The following is a 24,318-nucleotide window of genomic DNA, read 5'->3' on the forward strand; positions in this document are numbered from 1 at the left end:
AGTGTCCTTCGTTTGGGAGAAAAATGCAATGGTACAAGACAGCTTTACCTTGCCAATATCTCTCTTTTGCAAAGAGCTGCGCATTGGAAAATTCAGGGCTATGTCGTGTAGATGATGGCCTAACAGGAGGCTTTAAAATTTTCTTTCTAGTGACCTTCGTTTGGGAGAAAAATGCAAAGGTACAAGACAGCTTTTCCTTGCCAATATCTCTCTTTTGCAAAGAGCTGCGCATTGGAAAATTCAGGGCTATGTCGTGTAGATGATGGCCTAACAGGAGGCTTTAAAATGTTCTTTCTAGTGTCCTTCGTTTGGGAGAAAAATGCAATGGTACAAGACAGCTTTTCCTTGCCAATATCTCTCTTTTGCAAAGAGCTGCGCATTGGAAAATTCAGGGCTATGTCGTGTAGATGATGGCCTAACAGGAGGCTTTAAAATTTTCTTTCTAGTGTCCTTCGTTTGGGAGAAAAATGCAATGGTACAAGACAGCTTTTCCTTGCCAATATCTCTCTTTTGCAAAGAGCTGCGCATTGGAAAATTCAGGGCTATGTCGTGTAGATGATGGCCTAACAGGAGGCTTTAAAATTTTCTTTCTAGTGACCTTCGTTTGGGAGAAAAATGCAAAGGTACAAGACAGCTTTTCCTTGCCAATATCTCTCTTTTGCAAAGAGCTGCGCATTGGAAAATTCAGGGCTATGTCGTGTAGATGATGGCCTAACAGGAGGCTTTAAAATTTTCTTTCTAGTGCCCTTCGTTTGGGAGAAAAATGCAATGGTACAAGACAGCTTTTCCTTGCCAATATCTCTCTTTTGCAAAGAGCTGCGCATTGGAAAATTCAGGGCTATGTCGTGTAGATGATGGCCTAACAGGAGGCTTTAAAATTTTCTTTCTAGTGACCTTCGTTTGGGAGAAAAATGCAAAGGTACAAGACAGCTTTTCCTTGCCAATATCTCTCTTTTGCAAAGAGCTGCGCATTGGAAAATTTAGGGCTATGTCGTGTAGATGATGGCCTAACAGGAGGCTTTAAAATTTTCTTTCTAGTGACCTTCGTTTGGGAGAAAAATGCAAAGGTACAAGACAGCTTTTCCTTGCCAATATCTCTCTTTTGCAAAGAGCTGCGCATTGGAAAATTCAGGGCTATGTCGTGTAGATGATGGCCTAACAGGAGGCTTTAAAATTTTCTTTCTAGTGCCCTTCGTTTGGGAGAAAAATGCAATGGTACAAGACAGCTTTTCCTTGCCAATATCTCTCTTTTGCAAAGAGCTACGCATTGGAAAATTCAGGGCTATGTCGTGTAGATGATGGCCTAACGAGGCTTTAAAATTTTCTTTCTAGTGACCTTCGTTTGGTAGAAAAATGCAAAGGTACAAGACAGCTTTTCCTTGCCAATATCTCTCTTTTGCAAAGAGCTGCGCATTGGAAAATTCAGGGCTATGTCGTGTAGATGATGGCCTAACAGGAGGCTTTAAAATATTCTTTCTAGTGTCCTTCGTTTGGGAGAAAAATGCAATGGTACAAGACAGCTTTTCCTTGCCAATATCTCTCTTTTGCAAAGAGCTGCGCATTGGAAAATTCAGGGCTATGTCGTGTAGATGATGGCCTAACAGGAGGCTTTAAAATTTTCTTTCTAGTGACCTTCGTTTGGGAGAAAAATGCAAAGGTACAAGACAGCTTTTCCTTGCCAATATCTCTCTTTTGCAAAGAGCTGCGCATTGGAAAATTCAGGGCTATGTCGTGTAGATGATGGCCTAACAGTAGGCTTTAAAATTTTCTTTCTAGTGTCCTTCGTTTGGGAGAAAAATGCAAAGGTACAAGACAGCTTTTCCTTGCCAATATCTCTCTTTTGCAAAGAGCTGCGCATTGGAAAATTCAGGGCTATGTCGTGTAGATGATGGCCTAACAGGAGGCTTTAAAATGTTCTTTCTAGTGTCCTTCGTTTGGGAGAAAAATGCAATGGTACAAGACAGCTTTTCCTTGCCAATATCTCTCTTTTGCAAAGAGCTGCGCATTGGAAAATTCAGGGCTATGTCGTGTAGATGATGGCCTAACAGGAGGCTTTAAAATTTTCTTTCTAGTGTCCTTCGTTTGGGAGAAAAATGCAATGGTACAAGACAGCTTTTCCTTGCCAATATCTCTCTTTTGCAAAGAGCTGCGCATTGGAAAATTCAGGGCTATGTCGTGTAGATGATGGCCTAAAAGGAGGCTTTAAAATTTTCTTTCTAGTGTCCTTCGTTTGGGAGAAAAATGCAATGGTACAAGACAGCTTTTCCTTGCCAATATCTCTCTTTTGCAAAGAGCTGCGCATTGGAAAATTCAGGGCTATGTCGTGTAGATGATGGCCTAACAGGAGGCTTTAAAATTTTCTTTCTAGTGTCCTTCGTTTGGGAGAAAAATGCAATGGTACAAGACAGCTTTTCCTTGCCAATATCTCTCTTTTGCAAAGAGCTGCGCATTGGAAAATTCAGGGCTATGTCGTGTAGATGATGGCCTAACAGGAGGCTTTAAAATTTTCTTTCTAGTGACCTTCGTTTGGGAGAAAAATGCAAAGGTACAAGACAGCTTTTCCTTGCCAATATCTCTCTTTTGCAAAGAGCTGCGCATTGGAAAATTCAGGGCTATGTCGTGTAGATGATGGCCTAACAGGAGGCTTTAAAATTTTCGTTCTAGTGCCCTTCGTTTGGGAGAAAAATGCAATGGTACAAGACAGCTTTTCCTTGCCAATATCTCTCTTTTGCAAAGAGCTGCGCATTGGAAAATTCAGGGCTATGTCGTGTAGATGATGGCCTAACAGGAGGCTTTAACATTTTCTTTCTAGTGACCTTCGTTTGGGAGAAAAATGCAAAGGTACAAGACAGCTTTTCCTTGCCAATATCTCTCTTTTGCAAAGAGCTGCGCATTGGAAAATTCAGGGCTATGTCGTGTAGATGATGGCCTAACAGGAGGCTTTAAAATTTTCTTTCTAGTGACCTTCGTTTGGGAGAAAAATGCAAAGGTACAAGACAGCTTTTCCTTGCCAATATCTCTCTTTTGCAAAGAGCTGCGCATTGGAAAATTCAGGGCTATGTCGTGTAGATGATGGCCTAACAGGAGGCTTTAAAATTTTCTTTCTAGTGCCCTTCGTTTGGGAGAAAAATGCAATGGTACAAGACAGCTTTTCCTTGCCAATATCTCTCTTTTGCAAAGAGCTGCGCATTGGAAAATTCAGGGCTATGTCGTGTAGATGAGGCTAGAGCTGGGGAGGGTCTCTGCTCGGGCACCCCCCTGTCAAGTGAAGGAGATCCAACTGAGGCAGCACAAGGGAACTCTCGAAAGAAGAACAAGGCTAGAGGAAGATCTGAAACAAAGAAATCTGACTTTTACCAGAGCTGACCAGAGGAAAACACAAACACAGTCCCCCACTACCACAAATAAAGCAGTCAAGTTTCCCACATTAAGGGAAATCACAGGGGTCAGCATACCCAGAATGCAATGAATGAACCTCACCCTGGGAGAATAATCTTCATGACCATGGTATCTCCTATGCAAAATAAGTATGATTTGGGATAGAGCTGGGGAGGGCCGCTGCTCAGGCATATCTCTGTCAAGTTAAGGAGATTCAACTGAGGCAGCACAAGGGAACTCTCATCTGGGGACAACAACTGCAGGGAGAACACATATTTTCAGATAAACATGGGAGGGCAGAAGGCTGCCTAATACTGAAGCACCCCCAAACAACAAACCAAATGCAACAACTAGTGCAAGCATTCCTGGGGGAAGGCCTGCCGCAGATGGATTTGCATATGGTGATGTCATCCAAGCAGTGGGTCAAAGTTGGCTTCAACCCTCGTCTGCATATGAAAACAGAAAAGGGGCGTGCAGGGCATGGTGGCCTTTTGCGGCGCTTGTCTGACCCCTAGTTTGCATTAAACACCTCCACCCTCCTTCGGTGTGGGGCTCATGTTGGCTATGCCCCAGCCCCTGAAGCATTCAAGCTGATTTCTTGCAGCAGCTGGGCACTGTAACAGCTCCAGAGCTGCTCTGTAAGGCAAGTAAAAGGGTGTGGGCCCTGCAGCACTACCTGTAGTTTGCATTGTGCATTGGAAGGCACAAAGTAAGCAGACGGGAGGAGAAGTCAGGATAGTGCACAAGGGTATAGAAGGGAGCGGCTGAAGAAAAGAGAAGTGGAAACAGACAGCAAACTAGTCTGGAGAGAGACCTGAGACAAAGAGATCTGAATTATACGAGAGCCGACCAGGGGAAACACAAATTATGCAGTCAAGTTTCCCACATTTGGGGAAATCGCAGGAGCAGCACACCCAGAGTACAATGGGTGAGCCTTGCCCTGGGAGAAGCACCTTCATGATCATAGTATCTCACCTGGCAGGTAAGTAGGAGTTGGGCTAGAGCTGGGGAGGGTCGCTGCTCGTGTACCCCCCTGTAAAGTGAAGGAGATCAAACTGAGGCAGCACAAGGGAACTCTCGAAAGAAGAATAAGGCTAAAGGAAAATCTGAGACAAAGAAATCTGACTTTTACCAGAGCTGACCAGAGGAAAGCACAAACACAGTCTCCCACTACCACAAATAATGCAGTCAAGTTTCCCACATTTGGGGAAATCACAGCGGTCAGCATACCCAAAATGCAATGAATGAACCTCACCCTGGGAGAAAAATCTTCATGACCATGGTATCTCCTATGCAAAATAAGTATGATTTGGAATAGGGCTGGGGAGGGCCGCTGCTCATGCACATCTCTGTCAAGTAAAGGAGATTCAACTGAGGCAGCACAAGGGAACTCTCATCTTGGGACAACAACTGCAGGGAGAACATATATTTTCAGATGAACATGGGAGGGCAGAAGGCTGCCTAATACTGAAGCACCCCCAAACAACAAACCAAATGCAACAACTAGTGCAAGCATTCCTGGGGGAAGGCCTGCCACAGATGGATTTGCATATGGTGATGTCATCCAAGCAGTGGGTCAAAGTTGGCTTCAACCCTCGTCTGCATATGAAAATAAAAAAGGGGTGTGCAGGGCATGGCGGCCTTTTGCGGTGCTTGGATGACCCCTAGTTCGCATTAAACACCTCCACCCTCCTTCGGTGTGGGGCTCATGTTGGCTATGCCCCAGCCCCTGAAGCATTCAAGCTGATTTCTTGCAGCAGCTGGGCACTGTAACAGCTCCAGAGCTGCTCTGTAAAGCAAGTAGAAGGGTGTGGGCCCTGCAGCACTACCTGTAGTTTGCATTGTGCGTTGGAAGGCACAAAGTAAGCAGACAGGAGGAGAAGTCAGGAGAGTCCACAAGGGTATAGAAGGGAGGGGCTCAAGAAAAAAGAAGTGGAAACAGACAGCAAACTAGGCTGGAGAGAGACCTGAGACAAAGAGATCTGAATTATATGAGAGCCGACCAGGGGAAACACAAATTATGCAGTCAAGTTTCCCACATTTGGGGAAATCGCAGGGGCAGCACACCCAGAGTGCAATGGGTGAGCCTTGCCCTGGGAGAAGCACCTACATGATCATAGTATCTCACCTGGCAGGTAAGTAGGAGTTGGGCTAGAGCTGGGGAGGGTCGCTGCTCGGGCACCCCCCTGTCAAGTGAAGGAGATCCAACTGAGGCAGCACAAGGGAACTCTCGAAAGAAGAACAAGGCTAGAGGAAGATCTGAGACAAAGAAATCTGACTTTTACCAGAGCTGACCAGAGGAAAGCACAAACACAGTCCCCCACTACCACAAATAATGCAGTTGAGTTTCCCACATTTGGGGAAATCACAGGGGTCAGCATACCCAGAATGCAATGAATGAACCTAACCCTGGGAGAACAATCTTCATGACCATGGTATCTCTTATGCAAAATAAGTATGATTTGGGATAGGGCTGGGGAGGGCCGCTGCTCAGGCACATCTCTGTCAAGTAAAGGAGATTCAACTGAGGCAGCACAAGGGAACTCTCATCTGGGGACAACAACTGCAGGGAGAACACATATTTTCAGATGAACATGGGAGGGCAGAAGGCTGCCTAATACTGAAGCACCCCCAAACAACAAACCAAATGCAACAACTAGTAAAAGCATTCCTGGGAGAAGGTCTGCAGAAGACGGATTTGCATACGGTGATGTCATCCAAGCAGTGGGCCAAAGTTGGCTGGAACCCTCATCTGCATATGAAAAGAGAAAAGGGTTATGCAGGGCATGGCGGCCTTTTGCGGTGCTTGGATGACCCCTAGTTCGCATTAAACACCTCCATTCTCCTTCGGTGTGGGGCTCATGTTGGCTATGCCCCAGCCCCTGAAGTATTCAAGCTGATTTCTTGCAGCAGCTGGGCACTGTAACAGCTCCAGAGCTGCTCTGTAAGGCAAGTAAAAGGGTGTGGGCCCTGCAGCACTACCTGTAGTTCGCATTGTGCGTTGGAAGGCACAAAGTAAGCAGACAGGAGAAGTCAGGAGAGTGCACAAGGGCATAGAAGGCAGGGGCTCAAGAAAAGAGAAGTGGAAACAGACAGCAAACTAGGCTGGAGAGAGACCTGAGACAAAGAGATCTGAATTATACGAGTAGCCGACTAGAGGAAACACAAATTATGCAGTCAAGTGTCCCACATTTGGGGAAATCGTAGGAGCAGCACACCCAGAGTGCAATGGGTGAGCCTTGCCCTGGGAGAAGCACCTTCCTGATCATAGTATCTCACCTGGCAGGTAAGTAGGAGTTGGGCTAGAGCTGGGGAGGGTCGCTGCTCGGGCACCCCCCTGTCAAGTGAAGGAGATCCAACTGAGGCAGCACAAGGAAACTCTCGAAAAAAGAACAAGGCTAGAGGAAGATCTGAGACAAAGAAATCTGTATTTTACCAGAGCTGACCAGAGGAAAGCACAAACACAGTCCCCCACTACCACAAATAATGCAGTCGAGTTTCCCACATTTGGGGAAATCACAGGGGTCAGCATACCCAGAATGCAATGAATGAACCTCACCCTGAGAGAACAATCTTCATGACCATGGTATCTCCTATGCAAAATAAGTATGATTTGGGATAGGGCTGGGGAGGGCCGCTGCTCAGGCACATCTCTGTCAAGTAAAGGAGATTCAACTGAGGCAGCACAAGGGAACTCTCATCAGGGGACAACAACTGCAGGGAGAACACATATTTTCAGATGAACATGGGAGGGCAGAAGGCTGCCTAATACTGAAGCACCCCCAAACAACAAACCAAATGTAACAACTAGTAAAAGCATTCCTGGGAGAAGGTCTGCAGAAGACGGATTTGCATACGGTGATGTCATCCAAGCAGTGGGCCAAAGTTGGCTGGAACCCTCATCTGCATATGAAAAGAGAAAAGGGTTATGCAGGGCATGGCGGCCTTTTGCGGTGCTTGGATGACCCCTAGTTCGCATTAAATACCTCCACCCTCCTTCGGTGTGGGGCTCATGTTGGCTATGCCCCAGCCCCTGAAGCATTCAAGCTGATTTCTTGCAGCAGCTGGGCACTGTAACAGCTCCAGAGCTGCTCTGTACGGCAAGTAAAAGGGTGTGGGCCCTGCAGCACTACCTGTAGTTCGCATTGTGCGTTGGAAGGCACAAAGTAAGCAGACGGGAGAAGTCAGGATAGTGCGCAAGGGCATAGAAGGGAGCGGCTCAAGAAAACAGAAGTGGAAACAGACAGCAAACTAGGCTGGAGAGAGACCTGAGACAAAGAGATCTGAATTATACGAGAGCCGACCAGGGGAAACACAAATTATGCAGTCAAGTTTCCCACATTTGGGGAAATCGCAGGAGCAGCACACCCAGAGTGCAATGGGTGAGCCTTGCCCTGGGAGAAGCACCTACGTGATCATAGTATCTCACCTGGCAGGTAAGTAGGAGTTGGGCTAGAGCTGGGGAGGGTCGCTGCTCGGGTACCCCCCCTGTCAAGTGAAGGAGATCCAACTGAGGCAGCACAAGGGAATTCTCGAAAGAAGAACAAGGCTAGAGGAAGATCTGAGACAAAGAAATTTGACTTTTACCAGAGCTGACCAGAGGAAAACACAAACACAGTCCCCCACTACCACAAATAATGCTGTCGAGTTTCCCACATTTGGGGAAATCACAGGGGTCAGCATACCCAGAATGCAATGAATGAACCTCACACTGGGAGAATAATCTTCATGACCATGGTCTCTCCTATGCAAAATAAGTATGATTTGGGATAGGGCTGGGGAGGGCCGCTGCTCAGGCACATCTCTGTCAAGTAAAGGAGATTCAACTGAGGCAGCATAAGGGAACTCTCATCTGGGGACAACAACTGCAGGGAGAACACATATTTTCAGATGAACATGGGAGGGCAGAAGGCTGCCTAATACTGAAGCACCCCCAAACAACAAACCAAATGCAACAACTAGTGCAAGCATTCCTGGGGGAAGGCCTGCAGCAGATGGATTTGCATATGGTGATGTCATCCAAAGCAGTGGGTCAAAGTTTGCTTCAACCCTCGTCTGCATATGAAAAGAGAAAAGGGGCGTGCAGGGCATGGCGGCCTTTTGCGGCGCTTGGATGACCCCTAGTTCGCATTAAACACCTCCACCCTCCTTCGGTGTGGGGCTCATGTTGGCTATGCCCCAGCCCCTGAAGCATTCAAGCTGATTTCTTGCAGTAGCTGGGCACTGTAACTGCTCCAGAGCTGCTCTGTACGGCAAGTAAAAGGGTGTGGGCCCTGCAGCACTACCTGTAGTTTGCATTGTGCATTGGAAGGCACAAAGTAAGCAGACGGGAGAAGTAAGGTTAGTGCGCAAGGCCATAGAATGGAGCGGCTTAAGAAAAGAGAAGTGGAAACAGACAGCAAACTAGGCTGGAGAGAGACCTGAGACAAAGAGATCTGAATTATACGAGAGCCGACCAGGGGAAACACAAATTATGCAGTCAAGTTTCCCACATTAGGGGAAATCGCAGGGGCAGCACATCCAGAGTGCAATGGGTGAGCCTTGCCCTGGGAGAAGCACCTTCATGATTATAGTATCTCACCTGGCAGGTAAGTAGAAGTTGGGCTAGAGCTGGGGAGAGTCGCTGCACGGGCACCCCCCTGTCAAGTGAAGGAGATCCAACTAAGGCAGCACAAGGGAACTCTCGAAAGAAGGACAAGGCTAGAGGAAGATCTGAAACAAAGAAATCTGACTTTTACCAGAGCTGACCAGAGGAAAGCACAAACACAGTCCCCCACTACCACAAATAATGCAGTTGAGTTTCCCACATTTGGGGAAATCACAGGGGTCAGCATACCCAGAATGCAATGAATGAACCTCACCCTGGGAGAACAATCTTCAAGACCATGGTCTCTCCTATGCAAAATAAGTATGATTTGGGATAGGGCTGGGGAGGGCCGCTGCTCAGGCACATCTCTGTCAAGTAAAGGAGATTCAACTGAGGCAGCACAAGGGAACTCTCATCTGGGGACAACAACTGCAGGGAGAACACATATTTTCAGATGAACATGGGAGGGCAGAAGGCTGCCTAATACTGAAGCACCCCCAAACAACAAACCAAATGCAACAACTAGTGCAAGCATTCCTGGGGGAAGGCCTGCAGCAGATGGATTTGCATATGGTGATGCCATCCAAGCAGTGGGTCAAAGTTGGCTTCAACCCTCGTCTGCATATGAAAAGAGAAAAGGGGCGTGCAGGGCATGGCGGCCTTTTGCGGCGCTTGGATGACCCCTAGTTCGCATTACACACCTCCACCCTCCTTCGGTGTGGGGCTCATGTTGGCTATGCCCCAGCCCCTGAAGCATTCAAGCTGATTTCTTTCAGCAGCTGGGCACTGTAACTGCTCCAGAGCTGCTCTGTAAGGCAAGTAAAAGGGTGTGGGCCCTGCAGCACTACCTGTAGTTTGCATTGTGCGTTGGAAGGCACGAAGTAAGCAGACGGGAGAAGTCAGGATAGTGCGCAAGGGCATAGAAGGGAGCGGCTCAAGAAAAGAGAAGTGGAAACAGACAGCAAACTAGGCTGGAGAGAGACCTGAGACAAAGAGATCTGAATTATACGAGAGATGACCAAGGGAAACACAAATTATGCAGTCAAGTTTCCCACATTTGGGGAAATCGCAGGGGCAGCACAACCAGAGTGCAATGGGTGAGCCTTGCCCTGGGAGAAGCACCTTCATGATCAAAGTATCTCACCTGGCAGGTAAGTAGGAGTTGGGCTAGAGCTGGGGAGGGTCGCTGCTCGGGCACCCCCCTCTCAAGTGAAAGAGATCCAACTGAGGCAGCACAAGGGAACTCTCGAAAGAAGAACAAGGCTAGAGGAAGATCTGATATAAAGAAATCTGATTTTTACCAGAGCTGACCAGAGGAAAGCACAAACACAGTCCCCCACTACCACAAATAATGCAGTCGAGTTTCCCACATTTGGGGAAATCACAGGGGTCAGCATACCCAAAATGCAATGAATGAACCTCACCCTCGGAGAACAATCTTCATGACCATGGTATCTCCTATGCAAAATAAGTATGATTTGGGATAGGGCTGGGGAGGGCCGCTGCTCAGGCACATCTCTGTCAAGTAAAGGAGATTCAACTGAGGCAGCACAAGGGAACTCCCATCTGGGGACAACAACTGCAGGGAGAACACATATTTTCAGATGAACATGGGAGGGCAGAAGGCTGCCTAATACTGAAGCACCCGCAAACAACAAACCAAATGCATCAACTAGTACAAGCATTCCTGGGGGAAGTTCTGCAGAAGACGGATTTGCATACGGTGATGTCATCCAAGCAGTGGGCCAAAGTTGGCTGGAACCCTCATCTGCATATGAAAAGAGAAAAGGGGTATGCAGGGCATGGCGGCCTTTTGCGGCGCTTGGATGACCCTTAGTTCGCATTAAACACCCCCACCCTCCTTCGGTGTGGGGCTCATGTTTGCTATGCCCCAGCCCCTGAAGCATTCAAGCTGATTTCTTGCAGCAGCTGGGCACTGTAACAGCTCCAGAGCTGCTCTGTACGGCAAGTAAAAGGGTGTGGGCCCTGCAGCACTACCTGTAGTTTGCATTGTGCATTGGAAGGCACTTAAGAAAAGAGAAGTGGAAACAGACAGCAAACTAGGCTGGAGAGAGACCTGAGACAAAGAGATCTGAATTATACGAGAGCCGACCAGGGGAAACACAAATTATGCAGTCAAGTTTCCCACATTTGGGGAAATCGCAGGAGCAGCACACCCAGAGTGCAATGGGTGAGCCTTGCCCTGGGAGAAGCACCTACGTGATCATAGTATCTCACCTGGCAGGTAAGTAGGAGTTGGGCTAGAGCTGGGGAGGGTCGCTGCTCGGGTACCCCCCTGTCAAGTGAAGGAGATCCAACTGAGGCAGCACAAGGGAATTCTCAAAAGAAGAACAAGGCTAGAGGAAGATCTGAGACAAAGAAATCTGACTTTTACCAGAGCTGACCAGAGGAAAACACAAACACAGTCCCCCACTACCACAAATAATGCTGTCGAGTTTCCCACATTTGGGGAAATCACAGGGGTCAGCATACCCAGAATGCAATGAATGAACCTCACACTGGGAGAATAATCTTCATGACCATGGTCTCTCCTATGCAAAATAAGTATGATTTGGGATAGGGCTGGGGAGGGCCGCTGCTCAGGCACATCTCTTTCAAGTAAAGGAGATTCAACTGAGGCAGCATAAGGGAACTCTCATCTGGGGACAACAACTGCAGGGAGAACACATATTTTCAGATGAACATGGGAGGGCAGAAGGCTGCCTAATACTGAAGCACCCCCAAACAACAAACCAAATGCAACAACTAGTGCAAGCATTCCTGGGGGAAGGCCTGCAGCAGATGGATTTGCATATGGTGATGTCATCCAAAGCAGTGGGTCAAAGTTGGCTTCAACCCTCGTCTGCATATGAAAAGAGAAAAGGGGCGTGCAGGGCTTGGCGGTCTTTTGCGGCGCTTGGATGACCCCTAGTTCGCATTAAACACCTCCACCCTCCTTCGGTGTGGGGCTCATGTTGGCTATGCCCCAGCCCCTGAAGCATTCAAGCTGATTTCTTGCAGTAGCTGGGCACTGTAACTGCTCCAGAGCTGCTCTGTACGGCAAGTAAAAGGGTGTGGGCCCTGCAGCACTACCTGTAGTTTGCATTGTGCATTGGAAGGCACAAAGTAAGCAGACGGGAGAAGTAAGGATAGTGCGCAAGGCCATAGAATGGAGCGGCTTAAGAAAAGAGAAGTGGAAACAGACAGCAAACTAGGCTGGAGAGAGACCTGAGACAAAGAGATCTGAATTATACGAGAGCCGACCAGGGGAAACACAAATTATGCAGTCAAGTTTCCCACATTTGGGGAAATCGCAGGGGCAGCACATCCAGAGTGCAATGGGTGAGCCTTGCCCTGGGAGAAGCACCTTCATGATTATAGTATCTCACCTGGCAGGTAAGTAGAAGTTGGGCTAGAGCTGGGGAGAGTCGCTGCACGGGCACCCCCCTGTCAAGTGAAGGAGATCCAACTGAGGCAGCACAAGGGAACTCTCGAAAGAAGAACAAGGCTAGAGGAAGATCTGAAACAAAGAAATCTGACTTTTACCAGAGCTGACCAGAGGAAAGCACAAACACAGTCCCCCACTACCACAAATAATGCAGTTGAGTTTCCCACATTTGGGGAAATCACAGGGGTCAGCATACCCAGAATGCAATGAATGAACCTCACCCTGGGAGAACAATCTTCAAGACCATGGTCTCTCCTATGCAAAATAAGTATGATTTGGGATAGGGCTGGGGAGGGCCGCTGCTCAGGCACATCTCTTTCAAGTAAAGGAGATTCAACTGAGGCAGCACAAGGGAACTCTCATCTGGGGACAACAACTGCAGGGAGAACACATATTTTCAGATGAACATGGGAGGGCAGAAGGCTGCCTAATACTGAAGCACCCCCAAACAACAAACCAAATGCAACAACTAGTGCAAGCATTCCTGGGGGAAGGCCTGCAGCAGATGGATTTGCATATGGTGATGCCATCCAAGCAGTGGGTCAAAGTTGGCTTCAACCCTCGTCTGCATATGAAAAGAGAAAAGGGGCGTGCAGGGCATGGCGGCCTTTTGCGGCGCTTGGATGACCCCTAGTTCGCATTACACACCTCCACCCTCCTTCGGTGTGGGGCTCATGTTGGCTATGCCCCAGCCCCTGAAGCATTCAAGCTGATTTCTTGCAGCAGCTGGGCACTGTAACTGCTCCAGAGCTGCTCTGTAAGGCAAGTAAAAGGGTGTGGGCCCTGCAGCACTACCTGTAGTTTGCATTGTGCGTTGGAAGGCACGAAGTAAGCAGACGGGAGAAGTCAGGATAGTGCGCAAGGGCATAGAAGGGAGCGGCTCAAGAAAAGAGAAGTGGAAACAGACAGCAAACTAGGCTGGAGAGAGACCTGAGACAAAGAGATCTGAATTATACGAGAGATGACCAAGGGAAACACAAATTATGCAGTCAAGTTTCCCACATTTGGGGAAATCGCAGGGGCAGCACAACCAGAGTGCAATGGGTGAGCCTTGCCCTGGGAGAAGCACCTTCATGATCATAGTATCTCACCTGGCAGGTAAGTAGGAGTTGGGCTAGAGCTGGGGAGGGTCGCTGCTCGGGCACCCCCCTCTCAAGTGAAAGAGATCCAACTGAGGCAGCACAAGGGAACTCTCGAAAGAAGAACAAGGCTAGAGGAAGATCTGATATAAAGAAATCTGATTTTTACCAGAGCTGACCAGAGGAAAGCACAAACACAGTCCCCCACTACCACAAATAATGCAGTCGAGTTTCCCACATTTGGGGAAATCACAGGGGTCAGCATACCCAAAATGCAATGAATGAACCTCACCCTCGGAGAACAATCTTCATGACCATGGTATCTCCTATGCAAAATAAGTATGATTTGGGATAGGGCTGGGGAGGGCCGCTGCTCAGGCACATCTCTGTCAAGTAAAGGAGATTCAACTGAGGCAGCACAAGGGAACTCCCATCTGGGGACAACAACTGCAGGGAGAACACATATTTTCAGATGAACATGGGAGGGCAGAAGGCTGCCTAATACTGAAGCACCCGCAAACAACAAACCAAATGCAACAACTAGTACAAGCATTCCTGGGGGAAGTTCTGCAGAAGACGGATTTGCATACGGTGATGTCATCCAAGCAGTGGGCCAAAGTTGGCTGGAACCCTCATCTGCATATGAAAAGAGAAAAGGGGTATGCAGGGCATGGCGGCCTTTTGCGGCGCTTGGATGACCCTTAGTTCGCATTAAACACCCCCACCCTCCTTCGGTGTGGGGCTCATGTTTGCTATGCCCCAGCCCCTGAAGCATTCAAGCTGATTTCTTGCAGCAGCTGGGCACTGTAACAGCTCCAGAGCTGCTCTGTACGGCAAGTAAAAGGGTGTGGGCCCTGCAGCACTACCTGTAGTTTGCATTGTGCATTGGAAGGCACTTAAGAAAAGAGAAGTGGAAACAGACAGCAAACTAGGCTGGAGAGAGACCTGAGACAAAGAGATCTGAATTATACGAGAGCCGACCAGGGGAAACACAAATTATGCAGTCAAGTTTCCCACATTTGGGGAAATCGCAGGAGCAGCACACCCAGAGTGCAATGGGTGAGCCTTGCCCTGGGAGAAGCACCTACGTGATCATAGTATCTCACCTGGCAGGTAAGTAGGAGTTGGGCTAGAGCTGGGGAGGGTCGCTGCTCGGGTACCCCCCTGTCAAGTGAAGGAGATCCAACTGAGGCAGCACAAGGGAATTCTCAAAAGAAGAACAAGGCTAGAGGAAGATCTGAGACAAAGAAATCTGACTTTTACCAGAGCTGACCAGAGGAAAACACAAACACAGTCCCCCACTACCACAAATAATGCTGTCGAGTTTCCCACATTTGGGGAAATCACAGGGGTCAGCATACCCAGAATGCAATGAATGAACCTCACACTGGGAGAATAATCTTCATGACCATGGTCTCTCCTATGCAAAATAAGTATGATTTGGGATAGGGCTGGGGAGGGCCGCTGCTCAGGCACATCTCTGTCAAGTAAAGGAGATTCAACTGAGGCAGCATAAGGGAACTCTCATCTGGGGACAACAACTGCAGGGAGAACACATATTTTCAGATGAACATGGGAGGGCAGAAGGCTGCCTAATACTGAAGCACCCCCAAACAACAAACCAAATGCAACAACTAGTGCAAGCATTCCTGGGGGAAGGCCTGCAGCAGATGGATTTGCATATGGTGATGTCATCCAAAGCAGTGGGTCAAAGTTGGCTTCAACCCTCGTCTGCATATGAAAAGAGAAAAGGGGCGTGCAGGGCTTGGCGGCCTTTTGCGGCGCTTGGATGACCCCTAGTTCGCATTAAACACCTCCACCCTCCTTCGGTGTGGGGCTCATGTTGGCTATGCCCCAGCCCCTGAAGCATTCAAGCTGATTTCTTGCAGTAGCTGGGCACTGTAACTGCTCCAGAGCTGCTCTGTACGGCAAGTAAAAGGGTGTGGGCCCTGCAGCACTACCTGTAGTTTGCATTGTGCATTGGAAGGCACAAAGTAAGCAGACGGGAGAAGTAAGGATAGTGCGCAAGGCCATAGAATGGAGCGGCTTAAGAAAAGAGAAGTGGAAACAGACAGCAAACTAGGCTGGAGAGAGACCTGAGACAAAGAGATCTGAATTATACGAGAGCCGACCAGGGGAAACACAAATTATGCAGTCAAGTTTCCCACATTTGGGGAAATCGCAGGGGCAGCACATCCAGAGTGCAATGGGTGAGCCTTGCCCTGGGAGAAGCACCTTCATGATTATAGTATCTCACCTGGCAGGTAAGTAGAAGTTGGGCTAGAGCTGGGGAGAGTCGCTGCACGGGCACCCCCCTGTCAAGTGAAGGAGATCCAACTGAGGCAGCACAAGGGAACTCTCGAAAGAAGAACAAGGCTAGAGGAAGATCTGAAACAAAGAAATCTGACTTTTACCAGAGCTGACCAGAGGAAAGCACAAACACAGTCCCCCACTACCACAAATAATGCAGTTGAGTTTCCCACATTTGGGGAAATCACAGGGGTCAGCATACCCAGAATGCAATGAATGAACCTCACCCTGGGAGAACAATCTTCAAGACCATGGTCTCTCCTATGCAAAATAAGTATGATTTGGGATAGGGCTGGGGAGGGCCGCTGCTCAGGCACATCTCTTTCAAGTAAAGGAGATTCAACTGAGGCAGCACAAGGGAACTCTCATCTGGGGACAACAACTGCAGGGAGAACACATATTTTCAGATGAACATGGGAGGGCAGAAGGCTGCCTAATACTGAAGCACCCCCAAACAACAAACCAAATGCAACAACTAGTGCAAGCATTCCTGGGGGAAGGCCTGCAGCAGATGGATTTGCATATGGTGATGCCATCCAAGCAGTGGGTCAAAGTTGGCTTCAACCCTCGTCTGCATATGAAAAGAGAAAAGGGGCGTGCAGGGCATGGCGGCCTTTTGCGGCACTTGGATGACCCCTAGTTCGCATTACACACCTCCACCCTCCTTCGGTGTGGGGCTCATGTTGGCTATGCCCCAGCCCCTGAAGCATTCAAGCTGATTTCTTGCAGCAGCTGGGCACTGTAACTGCTCCAGAGCTGCTCTGTAAGGCAAGTAAAAGGGTGTGGGCCCTGCAGCACTACCTGTAGTTTGCATTGTGCGTTGGAAGGCACGAAGTAAGCAGACGGGAGAAGTCAGGATAGTGCGCAAGGGCATAGAAGGGAGCGGCTCAAGAAAAGAGAAGTGGAAACAGACAGCAAACTAGGCTGGAGAGAGACCTGAGACAAAGAGATCTGAATTATACGAGAGATGACCAAGGGAAACACAAATTATGCAGTCAAGTTTCCCACATTTGGGGAAATCGCAGGGGCAGCACAACCAGAGTGCAATGGGTGAGCCTTGCCCTGGGAGAAGCACCTTCATGATCATAGTATCTCACCTGGCAGGTAAGTAGGAGTTGGGCTAGAGCTGGGGAGGGTCGCTGCTCGGGCACCCCCCTCTCAAGTGAAAGAGATCCAACTGAGGCAGCACAAGGGAACTCTCGAAAGAAGAACAAGGCTAGAGGAAGATCTGATATAAAGAAATCTGATTTTTACCAGAGCTGACCAGAGGAAAGCACAAACACAGTCCCCTACTACCACAAATAATGCAGTCGAGTTTCCCACATTTGGGGAAATCACAGGGGTCAGCATACCCAGAATGCAATGAATGAACCTCACCCTGGGAGAACAATCTTCATGACCATGGTATCGCCTATGCAAAATAAGTATGATTTGGGATAGGGCTGGGGAGGGCCGCTGCTCAGGCACATCTCTGTCAAGTAAAGGAGATTCAACTGAGGCAGCACAAGGGAACTTTCATCTGGGGACAACAACTGCAGGGAGAACACATATTTTCAGATGAACATGGGAGGGCAGAAGGCTGCCTAATACTGAAGCACCCCCAAACAACAAACCAAATGCAACAACTAGTGCAAGCATTCCTGGGGGAAGGCCTGCAGCAGATGGATTTGCATATGGTGATGTCATCCAAACAGTGGGTCAAAGTTGGCTTCAACCCTCGTCTGCATATGAAAAGAGACAAGGGGCGTGCAGGGCATGGCGGCCTTTTGCGGCGCTTGGATGACCCCTAGTTCGCATTACACACCTCCACCCTCCTTCGGTGTGGGGCTCATGTTGGCTATGCCCCAGCCCCTGAAGCATTCAAGCTGATTTCTTGCAGCAGCTGGGCACTGTAACAGCTCCAGAGCTGCTCTGTAAGGCAAGTAAAAGGGTGTGGGCCCTGCAGTACTACCTGTAGTTTGCATTGTGCATTGGAAGGCACAAAGTAAGCAGACGGGAGGAGAAGTCAGGATAGTGCACAAGGGTATAGAAGGGAGCGGCTGAAGAAAAGAGAAGTGGAAACAGACAGCAAACTAGGCTGTAGAGAGATCTGAGACAAAGAGATCTGAATTATACGAGAACCGACCAGGGGAAACACAAATTATGCAGTCAAGTTTCCCACATTTGGGGAAATCGCAGGGGCAGCACACCCAGAGTGCAATGGGTAAACCTTGCCCTGGGAGAAGCACCTTCATGATCATAGTATCTCACCTGGCAGGTAAGTAGGAGTTGGGCTAGAACTGGGGAGGGTCGCTGCTCGGGCACCCCCCTGTTAAGAGAAGGAGATCCAACTGAGGCAGCACAAGGGAACTCTCAAAAGAAGAACAAGGCTAGAGGAAGATCTGAAACAAAGAAATCTGACTTTTACCAGAGCTGACCAGAAGAAAACACAAACACAGTCCCCCACTACCACAAATAAAGCAGTCGAGTTTCCCACATTTGGGGAAATCACAGGGGTCAGCATACCCAGAATGCAATGAATGAACCTCACCCTGGGAGAATAATCTTCATGACCATGGTATCTCCTATGCAAAATAAGTATGATTTGGGATAGAGCTGGGGAGGGCCGCTGCTCAGGCACATCTCTGTCAAGTTAAGGAGATTCAACTGAGGCAGCACAAGGGAACTCTCATCTGGGGACAACAACTGCAGGGAGAACACATATTTTCAGATGAACATGGGAGGGCAGAAGGCTGCCTAATACTGAAGCACCCCCAAACAACAAACCAAATGCAAAAACTAGTGCAAGCATTCCTGGGGGAAGGCCTGCCGCAGATGGATTTGCATATGGTGATGTCATCCAAGCAGTGGGTCAAAGTTGGCTTCAACCCTCGTCTGCATATGAAAACAGAAAAGGGGCGTGCAGGGCATGGTGGCCTTTTGCGGCGCTTGACTGACCCCTAGTTTGCATTAAACACCTCCACCCTCCTTCGGTGTGGGGCTCATGTTGGCTATGCCCCAGCCCCTGAAGCATTCAAGCTGATTTCTTGCAGCAGCTGGGCACTGTAACAGCTCCAGAGCTGCTCTGTAAGGCAAGTAAAAGGGTGTGGGCCCTGCAGCACTACCTGTAGTTTGCATTGTGCATTGGAAGGCATAAAGTAAGCAGACGGGAGGAGAAGTCAGGATAGTGCACAAGGGTATAGAAGGGAGCGGCTGAAGAAAAGAGAAGTGGAAACAGACAGCAAACTAGGCTGGAGAGAGACCTGAGACAAAGAGATCTGAATTATACGAGAGCCGACCAGGGGAAACACAAATTATGCAGTCAAGTTTCCCACATTTGGGGAAATCGCAGGAGCAGCACACCCAGAGTACAATGGGTGAGCCTTGCCCTGGGAGAAGCACCTTCATGATCATAGTATCTCACCTGGCAGGTAAGTAGGAGTTGGTCTAGAGCTGGGCAGGGTCGCTGCTCGGGTACCCCCCTGTAAAGTGAAGGAGATCCAACTGAGGCAGCACAAGGGAACTCTCGAAAGAAGAACAAGGCTAAAGGAAAATCTGAGACAAAGAAATCTGACTTTTACCAGAGCTGACCAGAAGAAATCACAAACACAGCCTCCCACTACCACAAATAATGCAGTCAAGTTTCCCACATTTGGGGAAATCACAGGGGTCAGCATACCCAAAATGCAATGAATGAACCTCACCCTGGGAGAAAAATCTTCATGACCATGGTATCTCCTATGCAAAATAAGTATGATTTGGAATAGGGCTGGGGAGGGCCGCTGCTCATGCACATCTCTATCAAGTAAAGGAGATTCAACTGAGGCAGCACAAGGGAACTCTCATCTGGGGACAACAACTGCAGGGAGAACATATATTTTCAGATGAACATGGGAGGGCAGAAGGCTGCCTAATACTGAAGCACCCCCAAACAACAAACCAAATGCAACAACTAGTGCAAGCATTCCTGGGGGAAGGCCTGCCGCAGATGGATTTGCATATGGTGATGTCATCCAAGCAGTGGGTCAGAGTTGGCTTCAACCCTCGTCTGCATATGAAAAGAGAAAAGGGGCGTGCAGGGCATGGTGGCCTTTTGCGGCGCTTGGCTGACCCCTAGTTTGCATTAAACACCTCCACCCTCCTTTGGTGTGGGGCTCATGTTGGCTATGCCCCAGCCCCTGAAGCATTCAAGCTGATTTCTTGCAGCAGCTGGGCACTGTAACAGCTCCAGAGCTGCTCTGTAAGGCAAGTAAAAGGGTGTGGGCCCTGCAGCACTACCTGTAGTTCGCATTGTGCGTTGGAAGGCACAAAGTAAGCAGACAGGAGGAGAAGTCAGGATAGTGCGCAAGGGCATAGAAGGGAGCGGCTCAAGAAAAGAGAAGTGGAAACAGACAGCAAACTAGGCTGGAGAGAGACCTGAGACAAAGAGATCTGAATTATACGAGAGCCGACCAGGGGAAACACAAATTATGCAGTCAAGTTTCCCACATTTGGGGAAATCGCAGGGGCAGCACACCCAGAGTGCAATGGGTGAGCCTTGCCCTGGGAGAAGCACCTTCATGATCATAGTATCTCACCTGGCAGGTAAGTAGGAGTTGGGCTAGAGCTGGGGAGGGTCTCTGCTCGGGCACCCCCCTGTCAAGTGAAGGAGATCCAACTGAGGCAGCACAAGGGAACTCTCGAAAGAAGAACAAGGCTAGAGGAAGATCTGAAACAAAGAAATCTGACTTTTACCAGAGCTGACCAGAGGAAAACACAAACACAGTCCCCCACTACCACAAATAAAGCAGTCAAGTTTCCCACATTAAGGGAAATCACAGGGGTCAGCATACCCAGAATGCAATGAATGAACCTCACCCTGGGAGAATAATCTTCATGACCATGGTATCTCCTATGCAAAATAAGTATGATTTGGGATAGAGCTGGGGAGGGCCGCTGCTCAGGCACATCTCTGTCAAGTTAAGGAGATTCAACTGAGGCAGCACAAGGGAACTCTCATCTGGGGACAACAACTGCAGGGAGAACACATATTTTCAGATAAACATGGGAGGGCAGAAGGCTGCCTAATACTGAAACACCCCCAAACAACAAACCAAATGCAACAACTAGTGCAAGCATTCCTGGGGGAAGGCCTGCCGCAGATGGATTTGCATATGGTGATGTCATCCAAGCAGTGGGTCAAAGTTGGCTTCAACCCTCGTCTGCATATGAAAACAGAAAAGGGGCGTGCAGGGCATGGTGGCCTTTTGCGGCGCTTGTCTGACCCCTAGTTTGCATTAAACACCTCCACCCTCCTTCGGTGTGGGGCTCATGTTGGCTATGCCCCAGCCCCTGAAGCATTCAAGCTGATTTCTTGCAGCAGCTGGGCACTGTAACAGCTCCAGAGCTGCTCTGTAAGGCAAGTAAAAGGGTGTGGGCCCTGCAGCACTACCTGTAGTTTGCATTGTGCATTGGAAGGCACAAAGTAAGCAGACGGGAGGAGAAGTCAGGATAGTGCACAAGGGTATAGAAGGGAGCGGCTGAAGAAAAGAGAAGTGGAAACAGACAGCAAACTAGGCTGGAGAGAGACCTGAGACAAAGAGATCTGAATTATACGAGAGCCGACCAGGGGAAACGCAAATTATGCAGTCAAGTTTCCCACATTTGGGGAAATCGCAGGAGCAGCACACCCAGAGTGCAATGGGTGAGCCTTGCCCTGGGAGAAGCACCTTCATGATCATAGTATCTCACCTGGCAGGTAAGTAGGAGTTGGGCTAGAGCTGGGGAGGGTCGCTGCTCGTGTACCCCCCTGTAAAGTGAAGGAGATCAAACTGAGGCAGCACAAGGGAACTCTCGAAAGAAGAATAAGGCTAAAGGAAAATCTGAGACAAAGAAATCTGACTTTTACCAGAGCTGACCAGAGGAAAGCACAAACACAGTCTCCCACTAACACAAATAATGCAGTCAAGTTTCCCACATTTGGGGAAATCACAGCGGTCAGCATACCCAAAATGCAATGAATGAACCTCACCCTGGGAGAAAAATCTTCATGACCATGGTATCTCCTATGCAAAATAAGTATGATTTGGAATAGGGCTGGGGAGGGCCGCTGCTCATGCACATCTCTGTCAAGTAAAGGAGATTCAACTGAGGCAGCACAAGGGAACTCTCATCTTGGGACAACAACTGCAGGGAGAACATATATTTTCAGATGAACATGGGAGGGCAGAAGGCTGCCTAATACTGAAGCACCCCCAAACAACAAACCAAATGCAACAACTAGTGCAAGCATTCCTGGGGGAAGGCCTGCCACAGATGGATTTGCATATGGTGATGTCATCCAAGCAGTGGGTCAAAGTTGGCTTCAACCCTCGTCTGCATATGAAAATAAAAAAGGGGTGTGCAGGGCATGGCGGCCTTTTGCGGTGCTTGGATGACCCCTAGTTCGCATTAAACACCTCCACCCTCCTTCGGTGTGGGGCTCATGTTGGCTATGCCCCAGCCCCTGAAGCATTCAAGCTGATTTCTTGCAGCAGCTGGGCACTGTAACAGCTCCAGAGCTGCTCTGTAAGGCAAGTAAAAGGGTGTGGGCCCTGCAGCACTACCTGTAGTTTGCATTGTGCGTTGGAAGGCACGAAGTAAGCAGACGGGAGAAGTCAGGATAGTGCGCAAGGGCATAGAAGGGAGCGGCTCAAGAAAAGAGAAGTGGAAACAGACAGCAAACTAGGCTGGAGAGAGACCTGAGACAAAGAGATCTGAATTATACGAGAGATGACCAAGGGAAACACAAATTATGCAGTCAAGTTTCCCACATTTGGGGAAATCGTAGGAGCAGCACACCCAGAGTGCAATGGGTGAGCCTTGCCCTGGGAGAAGCACCTTCCTGATCATAGTATCTCACCTGGCAGGTAAGTAGGAGTTGGGCTAGAGCTGGGGAGGGTCGCTGTTCGGGCACCCCCCTGCCAAGTGAAGGAGATCCAACTGAGGCAGCACAAGGAAACTCTCGAAAAAAGAACAAGGCTAGAGGAAGATCTGAGACAAAGAAATCTGACTTTTACCAGAGCTGACCAGAGGAAAGCACAAACACAGTCCCCCACTACCACAAATAATGCAGTCGAGTTTCCCACATTTGGGGAAATCACAGGGGTCAGCATACCCAGAATGCAATGAATGAACCTCACCCTGGGAGAACAATCTTCATGATAATGGTATCTCCTATGCAAAATAAGTATGATTTGTGATAGGGCTGGGGAGGGCCGCTGCTCAGGCACATCTCTGTCAAGTAAAGGAGATTCAACTGAGGCAGCACAAGGGAACTCTCATCTGGGGACAACAACTGCAGGGAGAACACATATTTTCAGATGAACATGGGAGGGCAGAAGGCTGCCTAATACTGAAGCACCCCCAAACAACAAACCAAATGCAACAACTAGTGCAAGCATTCCTGGGAGAAGGCATGCAGCAGATGGATTTGCATATGGTGATGCCATCCAAGCAGTGGGTCAAAGTTGGCTTCAACCCTCGTCTGCATCTGAAAAGAGAAAAGGGGCGTGCAGGGCATGGCGGCCTTTTGCGGCGCTTGGATGACCCCTAGTTCGCATTACACACCTCCACCCTCCTTCGGTGTGGGGCTCATGTTGGCTATGCCCCAGCCCCTGAAGCATTCAAGCTGATTTCTTGCAGCAGCTGGGCACTGTAACTGCTCCAGAGCTGTTCTGTAAGGCAAGTAAAAGGGTGTGGGCCCTGCAGCACTACCTGTAGTTTGCATTGTGCGTTGGAAGGCACGAAGTAAGCAGACGGGAGAAGTCAGGATAGTGCGCAAGGGCATAGAAGGGAGCGGCTCAAGAAAAGAGAAGTGGAAACAGACAGCAAACTAGGCTGGAGAGAGACCTGAGACAAAGAGATCTGAATTATACGAGAGATGACCAAGGGAAACACAAATTATGCAGTCAAGTTTCCCACATTTGGGGAAATCGTAGGAGCAGCACACCCAGAGTGCAATGGGTGAGCCTTGCCCTGGGAGAAGCACCTTCCTGATCATAGTATCTCACCTGGCAGGTAAGTAGGAGTTGGGCTTGAGCTGGGGAGGGTCGCTGCTCGGGCACCCCCCTGTCAAGTGAAGGAGATTCAACTGAGGCAGCACAAGGAAACTCTCAAAAAAAGAACAAGGCTAGAGGAAGATCTGAGACAAAGAAATCTGACTTTTACCAGAGCTGACCAGAGGAAAGCACAAACACAGTCCCCCACTACCACAAATAATGCAGTCGAGTTTCCCACATTTGGGGAAATCACAGGGGTCAGCATACCCAGAATGCAATGAATGAACCTCACCCTGGGAGAACAATCTTCATGACCATGGTATCTCCTATGCAAAATAAGTATGATTTGGGATAGGGCTGGGGAGGGCCGCTGCTCAGGCACATCTCTGTCAAGTAAAGGAGATTCAACTGAGGCAGCACAAGGGAACTCTCATCTGGGGACAACAACTGCAGGGAGAACACATATTTTCAGATAAACATGGGAGAGCAGAAGGCTGCCTAATACTGAAGCACCCCAAA

General features: G+C 48.9%; 36 non-coding genes and 1 pseudogene across 36 annotated transcripts; all 37 read right to left on the minus strand.

The window, feature by feature from the left end:
* Positions 1-3,367: 3,367 nt before the first annotated feature.
* On the minus strand, positions 3,368-3,531 carry LOC134994643 (U1 spliceosomal RNA). Its single transcript, XR_010197629.1, has one exon. It is a non-coding gene; the product is annotated as a U1 spliceosomal RNA (small nuclear RNA).
* A 674-nt stretch (positions 3,532-4,205) lies between these two features.
* Positions 4,206-4,368, minus strand: LOC134994661 (U1 spliceosomal RNA). The gene has a single exon (XR_010197646.1). It is a non-coding gene; the product is annotated as a U1 spliceosomal RNA (small nuclear RNA).
* Positions 4,369-4,520: 152 nt separating this feature from the next.
* LOC134994649 (U1 spliceosomal RNA) lies at positions 4,521-4,684 on the minus strand. The gene has a single exon (XR_010197635.1). It is a non-coding gene; the product is annotated as a U1 spliceosomal RNA (small nuclear RNA).
* Positions 4,685-5,379: 695 nt separating this feature from the next.
* Positions 5,380-5,521, minus strand: LOC134994597 (U1 spliceosomal RNA; annotated as a pseudogene).
* Positions 5,522-5,673: 152 nt separating this feature from the next.
* On the minus strand, positions 5,674-5,837 carry LOC134994641 (U1 spliceosomal RNA). The gene has a single exon (XR_010197627.1). It is a non-coding gene; the product is annotated as a U1 spliceosomal RNA (small nuclear RNA).
* Positions 5,838-6,508: 671 nt separating this feature from the next.
* Positions 6,509-6,672, minus strand: LOC134994604 (U1 spliceosomal RNA). Its single transcript, XR_010197592.1, has one exon. It is a non-coding gene; the product is annotated as a U1 spliceosomal RNA (small nuclear RNA).
* Positions 6,673-6,824: 152 nt separating this feature from the next.
* Positions 6,825-6,988, minus strand: LOC134994633 (U1 spliceosomal RNA). Its single transcript, XR_010197619.1, has one exon. It is a non-coding gene; the product is annotated as a U1 spliceosomal RNA (small nuclear RNA).
* A 671-nt stretch (positions 6,989-7,659) lies between these two features.
* On the minus strand, positions 7,660-7,822 carry LOC134994586 (U1 spliceosomal RNA). Its single transcript, XR_010197581.1, has one exon. It is a non-coding gene; the product is annotated as a U1 spliceosomal RNA (small nuclear RNA).
* A 153-nt stretch (positions 7,823-7,975) lies between these two features.
* LOC134994646 (U1 spliceosomal RNA) lies at positions 7,976-8,139 on the minus strand. Its single transcript, XR_010197632.1, has one exon. It is a non-coding gene; the product is annotated as a U1 spliceosomal RNA (small nuclear RNA).
* A 672-nt stretch (positions 8,140-8,811) lies between these two features.
* Positions 8,812-8,974, minus strand: LOC134994609 (U1 spliceosomal RNA). Its single transcript, XR_010197597.1, has one exon. It is a non-coding gene; the product is annotated as a U1 spliceosomal RNA (small nuclear RNA).
* A 152-nt stretch (positions 8,975-9,126) lies between these two features.
* Positions 9,127-9,290, minus strand: LOC134994627 (U1 spliceosomal RNA). Its single transcript, XR_010197613.1, has one exon. It is a non-coding gene; the product is annotated as a U1 spliceosomal RNA (small nuclear RNA).
* Positions 9,291-9,961: 671 nt separating this feature from the next.
* Positions 9,962-10,124, minus strand: LOC134994611 (U1 spliceosomal RNA). Its single transcript, XR_010197599.1, has one exon. It is a non-coding gene; the product is annotated as a U1 spliceosomal RNA (small nuclear RNA).
* Positions 10,125-10,276: 152 nt separating this feature from the next.
* LOC134994624 (U1 spliceosomal RNA) lies at positions 10,277-10,440 on the minus strand. The gene has a single exon (XR_010197611.1). It is a non-coding gene; the product is annotated as a U1 spliceosomal RNA (small nuclear RNA).
* Positions 10,441-11,055: 615 nt separating this feature from the next.
* LOC134994587 (U1 spliceosomal RNA) lies at positions 11,056-11,218 on the minus strand. Its single transcript, XR_010197582.1, has one exon. It is a non-coding gene; the product is annotated as a U1 spliceosomal RNA (small nuclear RNA).
* A 152-nt stretch (positions 11,219-11,370) lies between these two features.
* LOC134994647 (U1 spliceosomal RNA) lies at positions 11,371-11,534 on the minus strand. The gene has a single exon (XR_010197633.1). It is a non-coding gene; the product is annotated as a U1 spliceosomal RNA (small nuclear RNA).
* Positions 11,535-12,206: 672 nt separating this feature from the next.
* Positions 12,207-12,369, minus strand: LOC134994605 (U1 spliceosomal RNA). The gene has a single exon (XR_010197593.1). It is a non-coding gene; the product is annotated as a U1 spliceosomal RNA (small nuclear RNA).
* Positions 12,370-12,521: 152 nt separating this feature from the next.
* Positions 12,522-12,685, minus strand: LOC134994628 (U1 spliceosomal RNA). The gene has a single exon (XR_010197614.1). It is a non-coding gene; the product is annotated as a U1 spliceosomal RNA (small nuclear RNA).
* Positions 12,686-13,356: 671 nt separating this feature from the next.
* Positions 13,357-13,519, minus strand: LOC134994594 (U1 spliceosomal RNA). Its single transcript, XR_010197589.1, has one exon. It is a non-coding gene; the product is annotated as a U1 spliceosomal RNA (small nuclear RNA).
* A 152-nt stretch (positions 13,520-13,671) lies between these two features.
* Positions 13,672-13,835, minus strand: LOC134994625 (U1 spliceosomal RNA). The gene has a single exon (XR_010197612.1). It is a non-coding gene; the product is annotated as a U1 spliceosomal RNA (small nuclear RNA).
* A 615-nt stretch (positions 13,836-14,450) lies between these two features.
* On the minus strand, positions 14,451-14,613 carry LOC134994588 (U1 spliceosomal RNA). Its single transcript, XR_010197583.1, has one exon. It is a non-coding gene; the product is annotated as a U1 spliceosomal RNA (small nuclear RNA).
* A 152-nt stretch (positions 14,614-14,765) lies between these two features.
* Positions 14,766-14,929, minus strand: LOC134994648 (U1 spliceosomal RNA). Its single transcript, XR_010197634.1, has one exon. It is a non-coding gene; the product is annotated as a U1 spliceosomal RNA (small nuclear RNA).
* Positions 14,930-15,601: 672 nt separating this feature from the next.
* LOC134994606 (U1 spliceosomal RNA) lies at positions 15,602-15,764 on the minus strand. Its single transcript, XR_010197594.1, has one exon. It is a non-coding gene; the product is annotated as a U1 spliceosomal RNA (small nuclear RNA).
* A 152-nt stretch (positions 15,765-15,916) lies between these two features.
* LOC134994630 (U1 spliceosomal RNA) lies at positions 15,917-16,080 on the minus strand. The gene has a single exon (XR_010197616.1). It is a non-coding gene; the product is annotated as a U1 spliceosomal RNA (small nuclear RNA).
* Positions 16,081-16,751: 671 nt separating this feature from the next.
* Positions 16,752-16,914, minus strand: LOC134994596 (U1 spliceosomal RNA). Its single transcript, XR_010197590.1, has one exon. It is a non-coding gene; the product is annotated as a U1 spliceosomal RNA (small nuclear RNA).
* Positions 16,915-17,066: 152 nt separating this feature from the next.
* Positions 17,067-17,230, minus strand: LOC134994634 (U1 spliceosomal RNA). The gene has a single exon (XR_010197620.1). It is a non-coding gene; the product is annotated as a U1 spliceosomal RNA (small nuclear RNA).
* Positions 17,231-17,904: 674 nt separating this feature from the next.
* On the minus strand, positions 17,905-18,067 carry LOC134994655 (U1 spliceosomal RNA). The gene has a single exon (XR_010197641.1). It is a non-coding gene; the product is annotated as a U1 spliceosomal RNA (small nuclear RNA).
* Positions 18,068-18,219: 152 nt separating this feature from the next.
* LOC134994642 (U1 spliceosomal RNA) lies at positions 18,220-18,383 on the minus strand. Its single transcript, XR_010197628.1, has one exon. It is a non-coding gene; the product is annotated as a U1 spliceosomal RNA (small nuclear RNA).
* Positions 18,384-19,057: 674 nt separating this feature from the next.
* LOC134994662 (U1 spliceosomal RNA) lies at positions 19,058-19,220 on the minus strand. Its single transcript, XR_010197647.1, has one exon. It is a non-coding gene; the product is annotated as a U1 spliceosomal RNA (small nuclear RNA).
* Positions 19,221-19,372: 152 nt separating this feature from the next.
* Positions 19,373-19,536, minus strand: LOC134994645 (U1 spliceosomal RNA). The gene has a single exon (XR_010197631.1). It is a non-coding gene; the product is annotated as a U1 spliceosomal RNA (small nuclear RNA).
* A 674-nt stretch (positions 19,537-20,210) lies between these two features.
* LOC134994656 (U1 spliceosomal RNA) lies at positions 20,211-20,373 on the minus strand. The gene has a single exon (XR_010197642.1). It is a non-coding gene; the product is annotated as a U1 spliceosomal RNA (small nuclear RNA).
* A 152-nt stretch (positions 20,374-20,525) lies between these two features.
* LOC134994644 (U1 spliceosomal RNA) lies at positions 20,526-20,689 on the minus strand. The gene has a single exon (XR_010197630.1). It is a non-coding gene; the product is annotated as a U1 spliceosomal RNA (small nuclear RNA).
* Positions 20,690-21,363: 674 nt separating this feature from the next.
* LOC134994593 (U1 spliceosomal RNA) lies at positions 21,364-21,526 on the minus strand. The gene has a single exon (XR_010197588.1). It is a non-coding gene; the product is annotated as a U1 spliceosomal RNA (small nuclear RNA).
* A 152-nt stretch (positions 21,527-21,678) lies between these two features.
* LOC134994650 (U1 spliceosomal RNA) lies at positions 21,679-21,842 on the minus strand. The gene has a single exon (XR_010197636.1). It is a non-coding gene; the product is annotated as a U1 spliceosomal RNA (small nuclear RNA).
* Positions 21,843-22,513: 671 nt separating this feature from the next.
* Positions 22,514-22,676, minus strand: LOC134994666 (U1 spliceosomal RNA). The gene has a single exon (XR_010197649.1). It is a non-coding gene; the product is annotated as a U1 spliceosomal RNA (small nuclear RNA).
* A 152-nt stretch (positions 22,677-22,828) lies between these two features.
* LOC134994622 (U1 spliceosomal RNA) lies at positions 22,829-22,992 on the minus strand. The gene has a single exon (XR_010197609.1). It is a non-coding gene; the product is annotated as a U1 spliceosomal RNA (small nuclear RNA).
* A 671-nt stretch (positions 22,993-23,663) lies between these two features.
* Positions 23,664-23,826, minus strand: LOC134994667 (U1 spliceosomal RNA). Its single transcript, XR_010197650.1, has one exon. It is a non-coding gene; the product is annotated as a U1 spliceosomal RNA (small nuclear RNA).
* A 152-nt stretch (positions 23,827-23,978) lies between these two features.
* On the minus strand, positions 23,979-24,142 carry LOC134994583 (U1 spliceosomal RNA). Its single transcript, XR_010197578.1, has one exon. It is a non-coding gene; the product is annotated as a U1 spliceosomal RNA (small nuclear RNA).
* Between the last annotated feature and the right edge of the window lie 176 nt (positions 24,143-24,318).

Source organism: Pseudophryne corroboree, unplaced genomic scaffold (assembly GCF_028390025.1).
Source record: "Pseudophryne corroboree isolate aPseCor3 unplaced genomic scaffold, aPseCor3.hap2 scaffold_1320, whole genome shotgun sequence".
NCBI classification, from domain to species: Eukaryota; Metazoa; Chordata; class Amphibia; order Anura; family Myobatrachidae; genus Pseudophryne; species Pseudophryne corroboree.